This window comes from Fundulus heteroclitus, unplaced genomic scaffold (genome assembly GCF_011125445.2).
Source record: "Fundulus heteroclitus isolate FHET01 unplaced genomic scaffold, MU-UCD_Fhet_4.1 scaffold_830, whole genome shotgun sequence".
Lineage (NCBI taxonomy): Eukaryota > Metazoa > Chordata > Actinopteri > Cyprinodontiformes > Fundulidae > Fundulus > Fundulus heteroclitus.
This window is the reverse complement of record NW_023397286.1, coordinates 21,034-35,903: the sequence shown is the minus strand read 5'-3', so window position 1 is coordinate 35,903 and position 14,870 is coordinate 21,034. Positions and strand designations below refer to the sequence as shown.

At 41.5% G+C, this 14,870-nt stretch overlaps 1 pseudogene; it reads left to right on the top strand.

Annotated features, from left to right (window-relative positions):
* The first annotated feature begins 2,637 nt into the window (after positions 1 to 2,637).
* On the top strand, positions 2,638 to 12,286 carry LOC118562209 (annotated as a pseudogene).
* The last annotated feature ends 2,584 nt before the right edge of the window (positions 12,287 to 14,870 follow it).

The following is a 14,870-nucleotide window of genomic DNA, read 5'->3' as shown; positions in this document are numbered from 1 at the left end:
CCTATTTTCTTTACTAACTTCAAGATTTTTCACATCAGCCATTTAATGAGCATAACATCTGACTTTTTTTTTTACTCTTCTTATGACTTTTGGCTGCAGTGGTGAATTGAGATGTCTTTACGCAGATCATAGAAGGGAGCGCCGTGTAACACCTGAGGAGAAGGTCACTGTTGCAACGTTGGCCCTCTCAGGAATCTGGATTCTGCTTTAGCAGAATAATAAGAAAAAACAACGACATCTCCTGTCGAATTTATTTGTTGACTTCTCACTAAGCAGCTTTCCAAACCCATCTCCACAGTACAGTTTGAGGTAGTTTACAGAACCTACTTATCTCAAACCAAGCAAGATAGAATCTATTCAGACTTTTATTCAGCATAGCAGCTTTGGTGTGGCTTTGATGAGACCCCTCCAATCCACATGCTTTGGACTTTCTCTGCTTTTCTATCAATTTTTAAGGACGTTTTTTTTTATCCTTTAAATATAGTTACTTACCTGAAACTGACCCTTTTTACCCTTTAATTACTCTCGATGGTACAGTATATGAGAGGATAAACACATTACTTGAAAAGCACAGAAATTATGTAAAACATTGGTTTCTGCACTTTGTTTTGCCATGTTTGTTGGTATATGAGACTCTTGAGCAACAACTCCTGTCAACAGAGGTTTAATCGGATTGTTGGTTGATTGTTGCTTTTGTCAGAATCCACAATTTCTTCTTTGAAGCATGAACAGGAAGAAGCGCCTTGACCAGCGTAAACTTGTTGTGGTCTCTCATGTCACATTTTCATGTGATACCGTGATTGGCTAAAACCAACCTTTGGTAGGCGGGTACTTGGTGTTGCTTTGCCCAATCAGTTCATTAAGTTCTGCTGAATCCCAGTTGAATTGGATGGGAGCAGGCCCAAACCGATAATGTGCAGAAAGGAGAATGCTACACATTATCAATCTTGCTTGCCAGGTTAAGGAGATTCATCTCTGGGTTTGTCCTGAAACTCTGAACATTATCACATCACACAAGCCTTTGTGAATTCCAAAATATGTTCACTAATAGAAGAGTGCAATTCAAATGCAGGGAGCATTGTTTTCTGAGCTTTTCCACAAATTGTTCAGAATTCTGGTGTAGCCAAGGAAAGAAACACTCAGATATTTGTTTTTAAGAATATTTATTTATTTATTTACTTAGTGCCAGTTTTTGCATTCCTCAAATTGTATCCACCGCAAATCCTCTGGACCCCCTTCTGTCATTCCAATGGCAGAATTCCACCTTAAAGGTTTGTGTAGTGTGCCTGACAGAAAGCACTCAGAGCTACACTCCCTTAGGTGGAGTCGGCTGTTTCTGAGACACAAAGAAGAAAAGAAGCTTCGCTTTGAAAGATTGTGTTTGATTACTCCTGTCCGTATGAGTGAGAGGATTGTCTCACCCCCCCCCCCCAAACAGAACACAGCAGATGCGAATAATAAGCTGATCTCGTTACTCTACGGGGAGCTGCAAGGACCGCAAAGAATAGATCTGTGTTGTTCCTTCCTGAACCTTTTTTGTCCTGACAGTTAACGGTGCACGTTTTCTAATGTTGTAACCTCACAATTCAAGGTGCTTTAGTGGGATTGTGCCGGTCTACATTATATATATAATGTAGACCTTATTGTAAACAGAGCCCACCTTCGCTTAATTAAATCTCAGTATAAATCCAGCTGTTCTGTGAAGGCCTCAGAGGTTTTGTAGAGAACATTAATAAATAAATCATAAGCATTAAACATGGCTCAGAGTACAGTTCAACCCATCACTGTAAAATGGACAGGGAATACCACAACTTCAGACCTACCGAAGCATAGCTGCACACCTGAAGTGATGTCAACGAAAGGTCATCGGAGAAGCAGTCCAGCATCTGTTGGTAACTCTGGAGGAGCTGCACACAATCCACAGCCTAGCCGGTTGAACGCGTTGACCTGACAATTGCTGGTTCTGGACTCCACAGATCTGGGCTTCTTGGAAGAGTTGCAAGAAAGAAAGCCATTACTGAAAATAAGCCATGAGTAGTACCATTTAAGGTGCACCACAAGCGACGTCTGGGCATCGCAAACATGGAAGACGGTCTGATGATCTGGTCAGATGAGATCAAAACTGAGCATTGTGCCTTCCCTGAAAAACACAATTTCTGGTGAAAGACCAACACTGAACATCGCCCTAAGCAATTGTGAACCGGTAGGGACATGTGGATTTGGCAGTAGTCTGCGTATCGGATCAGAGCATTATGAGTTGACGTTTGTTTTTGTCCTTTGCTGCTGGTTTTCATGTGCTGACCTTTTATCATAAGAAGACGGTGAATTTAGTCAACTTTGCAGGAATGAAAAGGCTTTTTAAAAATATTTTCTGCCGCACCATGTGCACGTACACACTTTGGATTGTGGTATCACAAATGGGAGAACGGAAATAATTACGTGACTGAAAGAAGGAATAAAGAAATTGGACAAAAAAGAGGAATCAAGAATGAAAGATGGCAGTTTTCTGAGCGTAACGTTGTTTGTCTTTTTTATGCAACACTTCCATCATGTGGCTCCAGCACTAAACTACAACCAGCGTGGAGCTCAGGCTTTCAGTATAAGCCTGCTGATTCTTTTTGGAGAAACCCTCTAATGTATTTCCAGCGTTTTGTCTATTCCTCTTTTCCTCTTTGCTGTATTCGTGTAGCGATGCTCAGCAAGAGGATGTGGACATGTCCCCACACAACAATACACAAAGGGGTTTACCAATTGGCCAACTAAATGTAACTTCCTCTAATTATTAAGTGATATGTGACCTCAGCGTGTTGCCTTTCTGATCACTCCTGCTGGTGTTTTAAGGGATTTTTTTTTCAGATGATGTGTTTCATTGGCAGCCAATGGTTGCTTTCGTTTACTTGAGAGACATGGCAACACTGTGAGTTTCACTTTCAGATGTGGAATGAGGAAGGGGCAGGTCTGCAGCTTTCAAGCATATCTGCCTAAATAACAGATGGAGGAAAGACAGTTTGCTTGTTGAAAGCTCACAGTGAGTACTGCTTCTTTTTTACTGGCGTTGCTATGTATTGAATGTGTTAAAAGTAAAATTCTGTTTATTATTTGTCATAAGTTGTGCATATTTGTATGATAGAATAGAATGGGATGTTGTCAGTGTATGTCTCAAAATAAAACCCCAAACAAACAGCTAACTGTTGTATGTGAGCGTTGTTTGCTAGAGAGCTTAATCTTTGAGGGTAACGTTCTCGGTGTGGATGAAAGCGCGTTTTTTTCTTTGCTGCGACAGGATGTGACTCTTGAGGCAGAAGAAGTACGAGCTGTCTACCAGGGGCATGGGAGCTAAAGTCAGAGAAGCATGCTTGCCCAGGAGGTTTTGGTGAGGCGACGCGCTGAAATTCTCAACGCCCTCTGCAGCAGCGGGTCGGCCGAGCACCTTGAACGAGTCGCGGATATGCTGCTCGCACAAGGGGAGCTCGGATGGGAGGACTACCAGAACGTACTGGTACCAGGGAGGACCCTGTACAGCAACGCAAGGCAACTGCTCGATCTACTTTACACAAAGGGCACGGACAGCTGTGAGCTCTTCTTCAGAGCTGTCGAACAGGTCTTGCCAGAAGTGCAGGGAGCTGTTTTCTACTCTTCAGAAAACCCTTCGGGTTCAGATGGCAGAGTGAAACCCCAGGGAACGTCCACTGAGGCCCTCTTGACTCGCAGGCCGAGCCTCATCTCCAAGCTCCAAGGCTGCATCGATGGTGTCTTGAGAGCTCTTGTTGAATCAGGTCACTTTTCCTCCACAGATTGTGATGGAGTGCAGCTGCCCATTCACACTCCCTCCCAGCAGGTAGAGTAAGAAAACGGAGCACAGTTTATATTAATGTGTTAGATTTACAGTCCATTGAAAATGTTTTTTTTTCTTTTTCTTTTTTTTTTGCTTTTTGTCACACATCAAACAAATTGTAATAAACAAAAATAACCTGAGTAAGTTAGGAAAGCACTTTTCAATTCATTAAAGCTATAGTGGACAATTTTCCCCCGAAACGTAGGTAAGAAATTCCCATGTTACTTTTTCAATAACTGAGCATGTGCAAAACAACCCTACCTGCTCTTCTGCTGAAAAAAATGTCCCAAATACACTCCGGTCTTATTTCCCTCATCTGAGGGCCTTCCTCTTCTCTCTCATAAACTTCTAAGACAGTTTGCTTCTTGCGACTCTCTGCCACTTTCAAAGTATAGGTGAGACAACCGGGGCCACAATGAACGGCTAACACCCAAAAGCTAACTGTTTACATGAACACTAGGAGGGCGCATGCATAGCCAACAAGATGGAAACTAGCAAGGAACGCATACGCACACCGGCGTTACACGAGTGCGTCACAGTGATTGGCATGTGGGACAACCAGAGATTTAACATGATCTCCTCCCCGGATTTCAAAGCTGACAAAAAATTTGTCCACTTTACCTTTAAAGGAAAAAAGAATTCCCCCTCTTGTTAATCATGAATCAACTGTGGTTAATCAGTTTTTAGAAAGATGAGATGAGTTACCTGAGTTGTGAAATACAACCTCTGACTTTATTCACATCACTATGTACGTCTGAGCTGAATTTTGTTGCAAGGCTCCGAGTAAAAACAAAAGACAAAAGAGAGACATTATGAATATAAGAATTGTCATTTGTCAACGATGTGGCATCAAACCAAAGAAAGACATTTTATATGTCACAGAAAAGTTATGTGAGTAAGACCAAGACCCGAATGAGTGATGCAAGTATATGTGGCAGCAGGATGTTTTGCATCAATGAACAGACCATGTGATGATGACGATAGTACATAACAGAAACAGAAATTAATAAAAAATACAGTGACTTTTGTCAGGAATATAGCAGCAAACGAAAAAAAAGACTTTTTATATGTACAGAAAAGTTATTGTGTAAGACAATATGAATAGTGCCAGTTATATTGTTGCAGCAGGGTGTATTGCAACAAGACAGACAGCTATGCAGCTGATCAGGACACTCTCTGATGTCCCGCTGTAGAAAATCGTGAGGATGGGAGAAGTGAGGTTTGCTCAGAAAGTGCAGACACTGCTGTGCTAGTCTTCACAACAACAGACGTGTGGAGGGACCAGGTCAAAGCGTTTACGATCTGCACCCCCAGGAATTTGATGCTGCTGACTCGCTCCACCGCAGCGCCCTTGATGAGGGCGGATTGTGTGACTTGGCTGATTGTCCTCAAGTCGACCCCGTTCTCTTTTGTAATTTGGAGAAGAATAACTGTAGAATACCAGAATTTAAGAGTTGCCTAATCAAAATCTGTACTTAAATCTGACTGACAATGCTGACAATAGTATAGCATGGACCTCTTACAAGGCTTTCTACATTCTAGGAAATCCCAGCAATATGACCCAGCAGAAAATCCTGTGGGTCAAAAATCCAGCAGCCCCATGCAAAGGCTCATTACAAACCTGTGTTGGTCAATTGTTAATAGGTTGCAAGGTATTACTTTGTTTACAAAGAAGCAGTGTGTGTATTGACTAGCTTTTTATTTGCTAAAAAAAAATCATATTTTTTTGAAAACAGTTTTTTGTTTTGTATTAAAACATTTACAAAAAGTAAACTGGAACTAAATCTATTGCGGGACAAAGTAGCTTTGCAGAGTGTCTTTTCATCTAATAGTCACAAAAATTAGAAGTTTTCTTGTCTGGACCTATAAATGATAAAAGCAGCAATGCTTTTTTTATTTATATTTGTTAATCTAAATCTGTTGCTGAATAAAATACTTATTACTGTTATACCGCTGTTTATGATATTAATAAATACCGCTTGATTTTAAATGTCGAACTGGCACTTGAGGTGGTTTTCACGTCACAGTTTTAGGATGTCGTTCTGTTTGAATTGTAAAGATTTGGGGTTTTGCCACTTGTGAGACTAACTTTTTGCCAATGTTTAGCTTTCTGTTGATTTGAACGATTCTGGGTTTGTCATACATTCTGCGTGTGTCACAGGCACGGCGGCTACTTGATCATGTCAGATCCAAAGGAGAGTCGGCAGCATCAGTTGTCTTGCAAGTACATTCAGCAAGAACAGGAAGGTGTGTTGACCGCCGGAGCAGAGAAGGCCAACCCTGACTAAAGGTGTGTTGCCTAAAGTACTGAAGTGGTCAGCCCTGTATCTTTTTCAAAAGGCACCAGCAAACATGCAGATAAAGTAATGCAAGGTTAAACATTAGTGGAGCTAGTCTGAACAACTTTATGCACTGGCAAAGTATACTCAAACACAGAAACCAGATGAAATGTGATGTGACTCGAAGAAAAAAAAAAACTATATAATTTTTTTTATATTTTTTGTCTTTTCTAAGAAATATCATCATTTTAAATGTACTTAGACACCTTTAATAAAAGTCCAGAAAAAGAAAGGAACTCTGGCCCAGTCCTCCTGACTCAACGGGTATAACTGTGTCGGGTTTGCCCACAAATATTCTATAAATTTGAGATCAGGGCTTTGTTATAAAACAGTTCCAAAAGGTTGATTTTGAATTCATTAAATAACTTTGTAGCTAAGTTGTGGTATGATTGCGGTCATTGTTCATTAAGAAGATTCATTTTGGCCAATCTTTTAACATCCTAGCTGATGTCTTCATATGTTGCTTCACGGGATGTTCTTTCCTCCTGACGCCATCTATTTAGTGAAATGCACCAGACCCTCCTAGAATACATGATGCTGCCAGCCCCAGACACTAGGGCTGGACCATATAGAAAAAAAAGTATATTAATAAAATAGAAATGATTGATTTGCACTTATCAATATTGATCGATATTGATAAGCGCAGCCCTGAATATTTTATACGGTTGCTTAGAGACCTATTTTTGGACGCAGAACACACAAACACTGAATTCAAAATCAAACCATTATTCAACAAACTTTTTACCAAAACTGCAAGTTCTAAAAAAAGAATGTGTGCTCTCTGAAATCCTTGAAGGGGGCGGAGCTTGGTGGCGGAGCTTGGTGACGGAGCGTTCCTGGGTCTGCGTTTGTGATTGGTTGGGAGGATGTAATGACTGTAATATTAACCTATATGGTTAGAATGCAAAAGGAAGGGAAATTGTTATTCTATTGTACTTTTTATAGACCCTTTTTTTGCTATCATCAGTATACGTCTATCGATCGATACATATCGTTATTGAATTATTGTCCAGCCCTCTGAGACACTATTGGGAAGTTACTGTCAGGCTCGCATGCTTCCCCCTTTTTTCCTCCTAGTGTAAAAATGATCATTAATGAAGAAAGACTTGATCAGACCACATGTCACTGGGAATTAAGGCCATTGCTCCTAAGAGCATTAGCAAACATTTTAATGTAGCTGTTGGAGTTATTACTTCTTTCTTGCTGAGTGGCCTTTTAGCCTTTGTCAGTACAGTCAATGTCAGTGCTGATAATGACTGACTCTTACCAGCAGTACAAGACATATCGGAGTTTATTGTGGAGTTTATTGTGTTTCATATTGGAGTTTACTGTGTCTCCTTCTTTTCATTCAGAGCTTGTAAAGTACCAGAAGAAACTGAGCAGCTCGGTGTCAGCGCAATCCCGCTTTCTCAGTACTTATGGAGGGACCAGCCACATGCCGTTAGATGACAATCTACACTGACGTCCAGCTGGAGCTACCCAACAGCAGTGCTGACATCAACAAATCCATGGGCTTTGAGGACATAGTTGGCCCTGTCGGAACGTTGAATGAGGATGCGGACACAGTGCTGGTATCCGGGGAGGCGGGTAGCGGAAAGAGCATCTGGCTCCAGAGGCTGCACCTTCACTGGACGCGGGGGGCCGCCGTTCAGGACTTTCTCCTTCTGTTTCCATTCAGCTGTCGCAGGTTGAACTCAGAGCACAGGGATCTGTCGGTACAAGAGCTGCTGTTTCAGCACTGCTGCTGGCCAGACAGGGAGCAGGAGGAGATCTTCCAGTTCATTTTGGACCACCCTCATCTTGTCCTCCTCACCTTCGATGGTCTGGATGAGCTCAAGCAGAGCTTTCGGATGAACATAGGATATGCTGCCCCAACCAACGGCACCTGTTCATGTACTATTGTTTAACTTAATCCAGGGTTCTCTAATGAAAGGGGTGCGGAAAATTGTTACCAGTCGCCCAGAGGCAGTGGGGCCTGCTTTGAAGAAGCACTTGTCCAAAGAGGTGCATCTGAAAGGCTTTTCCCCATCTGGCATTGACTGCTTTGTGAGAAAACATCACAGTGATCCAAATGAGGCTGCTAAGGTCCTTAGAGTCGCTACACGCAGACCACAGCTTTACTTGGACTGTGCCACAGTCCAGTTCTCTGCTGGATAGTCCTCACAGTGCCACAAGGAGCTGCTTGGATGTGGAGAAGGAAGCCCGCAAACAGTCACTGACGTTTACCTGGTGATCTTACAACACTTCTTCCAGCACCACAACACCTTAAAGAGTGGCATAGGGGTAAGCTGGCTGCAGCAGAACCTCGAGACAGTCTTGCATCTTGGGAAGCTTGCCTTTGAGGGAATATCAAACTCTAATTATATCTTTTCAGTTACAGACCTGGAGACATGCGGTGTAACTGAATCAGATATCTGCATTGGCTTTCTCATTCAGAGCAAAGACATGTCCCTGGCTCACAGTATATGCTATGAATTCCTTCACATCACAATGCAATGCTTCTTTGCTGCTATGTCTGTCATTTTGTCAAGTAACGCTGGTCGCCCAGCTATCCTTAAGCTCTTTGAGCCGCAGGAAACGAAGAAGAGTCTCAACAATGCATGCTTCAGAGGCTGTCTGTCTTCAAGTAATACACAGCAGATTTCGGAGGAGCATCCTACCACAGGAGAAAAAACAAATCTGCAAATTACAGCCACCTTTGTGTCTGGACTACTGTCCCAGCGCTATCAAAAGCTATGGCTCCACTGCAGCTCCAGTGTTTTGGTGGAGAAGAAGGCCAAACAAGTAGCCCGATATCTTTCTAAAGGCATGCAGCAACATTTCAGGTCAATCCCTCAACCTGTGCAGGGAGAAAAGAAGAGTATGCATGCAATGCCGGAATTTGTGTGGCTCATCAAGTGCATCTATGAGATGCAGGAGAGCAGGATAGCTAAAGATGCCATGAGTAAGTTGGAGGTTGGCCACTTGAAACTTACATACTGTAACATCGGCCCCGTGGAGTGCACCGCGCTCGCTTACGTGCTCCAACACCTAAAGAGCCCTGTAGGCCTCCAGCTGGACAACAACTCTGTAGGTGACGTTGGAGTGGAGCAGCTTCTTCCCTGCATGCACATTTGTAACTCTCTGTAGTAAGTCCAATGACTGAATGCTTCTGAACTTAATGGGTTTTACTGTTTGATTATTGAGTTTGACTGTTTAGTCAGTATCTTTACTGGTTTAGATAAAGGTCAAAACAATTTCAGCTTTTTTTAAGCATTTTTTCACGTCATTCTTGAGGGGGGAGGGGGTTGGTTATATTTCTTGGGTGCATTTTAAAGTGTTTAAAGTTCAGTCAATTTACACGTACCGTCTCCATACTGCTTGGTGGAATGCTACAGAGTTGGAGGCCACACCTTTTTGACACTGAAGTTCATACTTGCGAAAACCGCCCCATGCTCTTATCAAATCACATTATATGATATGAATGGCAAATATAATGAATATGAAAATGATCCATAAAGAAGCACTTGTGGTTTTGGCTTGTGGTTACGTGGAGTTGGTTTGCCAAATAAGCATCACATGCAACATGTTGCAAACAGACCATGGCATGGCACACCTATCCTCACTTTAGAAACCTGTTTGATGTGAAATTACATCATTGTAAAACTTTAAAAAAATATTGACCTTGGATTGGCTGAAACTATTATTTTTTGGACTTTTAGTGGTTTCAGGTGGCTAAAATTGCCCTGTAACTACTCACGTTCTGACTAGCTGCTAGCTTAACCATGCATTAGAAACTGATTTTCCAAACTGAACTGATTGTTTTGCATACTTTCTCCTGTTATCGCATCAGTTTCCTTTATGACAGTATTCCATCAGTTTACTAAAGTTTATTTGAGTTTAATCTATCACAATAAAAATGTAATGTAAGCTTTCGTAGTTAACAGAGATTCAGGTTGTTTATTTTTCAGCCTCAGAAATAATAACATTACAGATGAGGGCATCCGCAAACTGATTGACAAAGTCATCCACCTCGACAGCTTCCAGAAAATTGCGTAAGCATAGTACAAAAAATTAACTAAGCTAATTAACTTATAATCCGCACTTTGATTCTGATTTCAAGGTATATATAAACCTGCAGGTGAAATGTTGTCAGTTTGTATAATCTCGTTGGTTATTCTGTCCAGCCTCTTCAACAACAGGCTAACTGACGCCTGCACGCAGCATTTTTCATACCTGCTGAAGACCAGACAAAATTTCTTGTCGTTAAGGTCAGGACACACCATCATCAAACATGACACCACTGTAGAGATTACATTTACAGTATTCACAATGCCTGTGTAGTGTAACAGCATGATGGCATTGCAGTATTGTTTGTCTTTCAGGCTGGGTAACAACAACATTACAGCAGAAGGAGCAAAGCAGCTGGCAGAGGGGCTGAAATGCAATAATTCATTGCAGTATTTAGGGTAAAAATGTTTGTGCAAAGTTTTATGCATTGTGTTTTTGCAGGTATTGACAGTTACTTATTGTCTCTACGTTTCTTTGTGTTCTAAGGCTATGGGGTAACAGGATTGGTGATGAAGGAGCAGAGGCCCTTGCAAAAGCTTTACAAAAACAGCAAATCCATTGTTTTGGCTCAGGTAATTTGGCTTTAAAGCATTTGCAAATGCTGGTGTAATTTCTGACAGTGTGAATAATACCAAAGAGCGCTGCTTATTGTTTGAAGGTGTATGAGTCACAACAGTTTTTTTTGTTTTTGTTAAATATTTCAGAAGTGCATCATATTTCTACTTCCTTTTTGTCTTTTTCTCACATGAAAACAGTAATGCAACTAACATGTACATGCATACTCCTGGCAGCCTTGTAGGCAATGGTGTATGAGTACAGGGGCCGTGCCCTCTCTAACATCATCAGGAACAGCCCATCGCCTGGAGGACCTTTGGTAAGTCTTAGAGGAAATGTTGCATATTTCCTTTGCATGAACAACGGTCGGGTTTTGTCATTTGGGCAAATGGGCAGCAGTACTTACATGGTTGTGCTTTGGTATTTTTCTTTGAAAGGTTGACTGAGAACTGCATAACCAGAACAGGAGTGGAGTCTCTTGATTCAAGCGTTAAACACACAATGACCATGTCAAGTCAGTATGGTAGGTGATGGAGAATCATAAGCAATGTCTTGCAAAAGCATTTACACTCTTTGAACTGATTCACGTTTTGTCATATTACAACATATAATGACCTACCATTTTGTGGCTGAGCTGCCATAATTCGCGATAGCTTCCACTTTGCTATACTACAAACAGTTCACCGTGGAATATTTAGTAGCTAGAATATTTCAAGGCTAGACCTTTTGCAGCATGCTCTCACGGTGCCATGCCAGAATTCCTTGAGCACCAGAGAGCGACCCATTCTTTCACAAATGTATGTAGAAACATTCTGCATGCTTGGGTGCAACATTTTTAACCCCTGTAAAGGTGATGAAAGTGCATTATAAGTGTTAAAAAGTGCATTAAAATAAAAGTTATTATTATTATTATTATTATTATTATTATTATTATTATTATTATTATTATTATTATTATTATTATTATTATTACTACTACTACCTGTGACCATGGGTGTGATTGGAATACTTGAATTCAGTGATTTCAAATGGCGAGGGAATACATTTGGCAATCTAATGTATTTCAAAAGACCTGAAACTGAAACATTCCAACAACATGTGGTTTATTAAAGGAGTAAATCGGGAAGGAAGAAAATGCATGCTACATTTTTCAAATTTATTTTTGAAAAAATAATTTATTTATGAAAATCAGGCAAAATTATTTTCCTTCAGTTTAAAGTTGATGTGCTACTTTGTGTTGGTTCATCACATAGTATGTCAGTGAAATAAACTGAACTTTGTGGTTTGAACTTGAAAAAATGTGGGGTATGAATTGTTTTGGGAGGCACCCTACGGCATTCAGAATTGAGGCCAAACCTCTAAACACTTATTTTCATATCAGTTGTTGACGAATAGTTTCTGTCTCCTCCTTTCCTGTCTAGGTTGAAAAACAATGACCTTAGCTCAGCAGAGGTTGAAGAAATGCAGCAGATGGAATCAAGACTCGTTTTCTGACTTGGTGTCCTGCCGCTCAGGGTGTGGCTTTTATGTGTTTGACAATTTGTCCACAGCTGCATGTACAAATAAGAAGATGCTTCATTTCTTCCTCCGGGTTCAATGTCTTTTTGTTGGTAGATAATGGGGTACCTATGATCAGTGAGATGGGCTTCTCAGTCTTTGTGATCAGAGGATTTAACAAGTACTTATGTAAGTTCGACCTCTTTTATAAAGAGATAACCGTTGCGTCAAAAATCTCGTCCAGCGGAGCAATCATAACACAGGCTAAATCCAAAATGGATCAGCTGGCGTGTCTTTCGGGTGGTAAAGCCAGGTAAGAAGAAGAAATAGTATGGATACGGCTTTTATCCATCACCATAGGCAAATATATAAAAACAGCCAAGAGTGTTGCTGATGGAGTTGGTGGCCATTTTGACACAAATTGCATCATTAAAAACGCATCCGTTACGTAAAAAATTGTGTGTTTTTTGATCGGCAGTTTTGCACTGTTATTACCATCGTTGATACCATTTTGATAACATGAGTGGTGGTTTTTTGTCACATTCATCAGGGTAACAGTCTTATTGACCACTGTCACGTCTGAATGGCACAACATATCTCCTTTGCTTTGAAGTTGGGATTATGGTCACAGTCTTTAAAGTCAACAAGTCCATTCTTGCAAAATCCGTTGTCATGTGGACAATGTAATAACTTTTAGTAATTGGCATTCATTAGTTCAGTTTCAGGAAAATTGGTCAAACAAAACCTTCATTGACCTTCTGACTATCTGGGCAGGACTAACTATACCTTCCATTTCTATTTAATCATAAAATAATAATTTCAAAAAAAAAGGCAAATGCTTTCACAATCACCATTGTCAATACATTCATTGGTCATCAGTTTAAATTTCTTTAAAGGAGATTGGAAAACAAAAAAAAGAGACAGTTGTCATCTAATGGCTTATCTTCAAGGAGGGGCTACGAACCTGGGACACAAAGGTGATTCGTAAATCCTGTTTGCATCTGTTTATCTAGCTTGCATTGCATACGTATCACAGTGATCCATTCACAAATACATGGACAACCACAAAATGGTATAATGTAGAGTGTCGGTCTGTCTGTAGCTCTAACGAACAGATCCGATTCAACTTGAGGGAGTACAGACTGAAAATCAGCTGGGTGCCTATAAAAGCTGTCTTTCAATGCCGACATCAATGCTGAAATTGTATCCCTTAAAGACATCTATTATTTCAATCTCTGATAAATGTTGCTTGGCATACCAGTGGATGTCTTTGGTTTTGGTACACAATCCAAATTAGGGACTAAATAAAGTTTGGGATCAGCATCATGATAGGCCAATTTGAGGGAGTTTGTAGGTGTACGTGGGTCTCACCTTGCCAAAAACCGACATTCAATACTGATTTAAGCCTATACACATTAGCTCTTTCAATGATGGGAAGGTTTAGCATAAATCCTATCTCCAAGTTGTCAGGATTTACAAATATCGGAATTGCACTACCTAGGCTGTACGCCATGTGCGTTTGTGGTGGTTGCAGTGTTTCAATCACTAGAGGGCAGATTGAGAACCTTTCGAACCAAATCTACTGGTACCAGGTACGGAGGAATCCGTCCTTCAAGCAAGGCTAGTATATGGATGACTAACCTCTCGGATGAGGTCCTGCAAGTAAATCTCTAACAACCTGAGTCACATCATGTCATTATTAACCACTATCCGGGAAGCGTTTCCAAAGGCAATGGCATGGTGTTAGGCGGAGTGTGAAATTATAGACGTGAAGTTATGTATGGACACTTGACTTATGTTAGTGCAGGTTTAAAAGTGTCCTGAATTGATGAACATGCACTTGTCCTATTTAATGCTATGCATTGTTCTCTTCAGCGGGGCGGAGTTAGGCTCCGGCTCCCTTCCCTGTGAGGAGGAAGTTTGGTGGACGATTCGTTTGGTTCGAATGAACCCATGTTACTCTGGACTTTGCATTGCCTGGCTTCTAGGTCTTTCGAGGCCACGCGAAAGTCGTTCGGAGACGGTCTTTAAGTCAGTGACCGCACTGGTGTGCCGTGTAGACGGTTGTCACACTGACGTCTTCGGGCTGGTAGATGAGATTCAGGGGAAGTGTCCTTTGCCTTCCTGTCATCATCCTGGAAAAGTGTCACCCCTGTGGAGCATGGTGAGGTAGAGCGGACTAGCATTAGGACCAGGGGAAGCTTTGTATCCCGGTCCCTGTCATGGCTGCTGGCATGTTCCTTTGACATGCTGACCACGGTGCAGTTCATTCGCTCCACCTGTCCGGATGACTGTGGGCGGTAGGTGATGTGGAATTTAACTTCCACGCCCAACATGTTGAAAAAGCACGGTCATAATGTTTGACGTTCCTCTGTCCGAGTCGATGGACAGGGGAAGGCCCCACCGGCTGAAAACGTGATTTAGCAGCAGGGCTGCTGTGGTGACAGCGGTGTCATTCGGTGCCGGCAGACATTCGACCCATTCTGTGAAACTGCCTGTTATTGTCAAAAGATATCTGTTACCTCTTGACGATTTGGGGACTGGACCGATCCAGTCAGTCTGCAAATGTGACCACGGAAATGTAACCCCCCTTT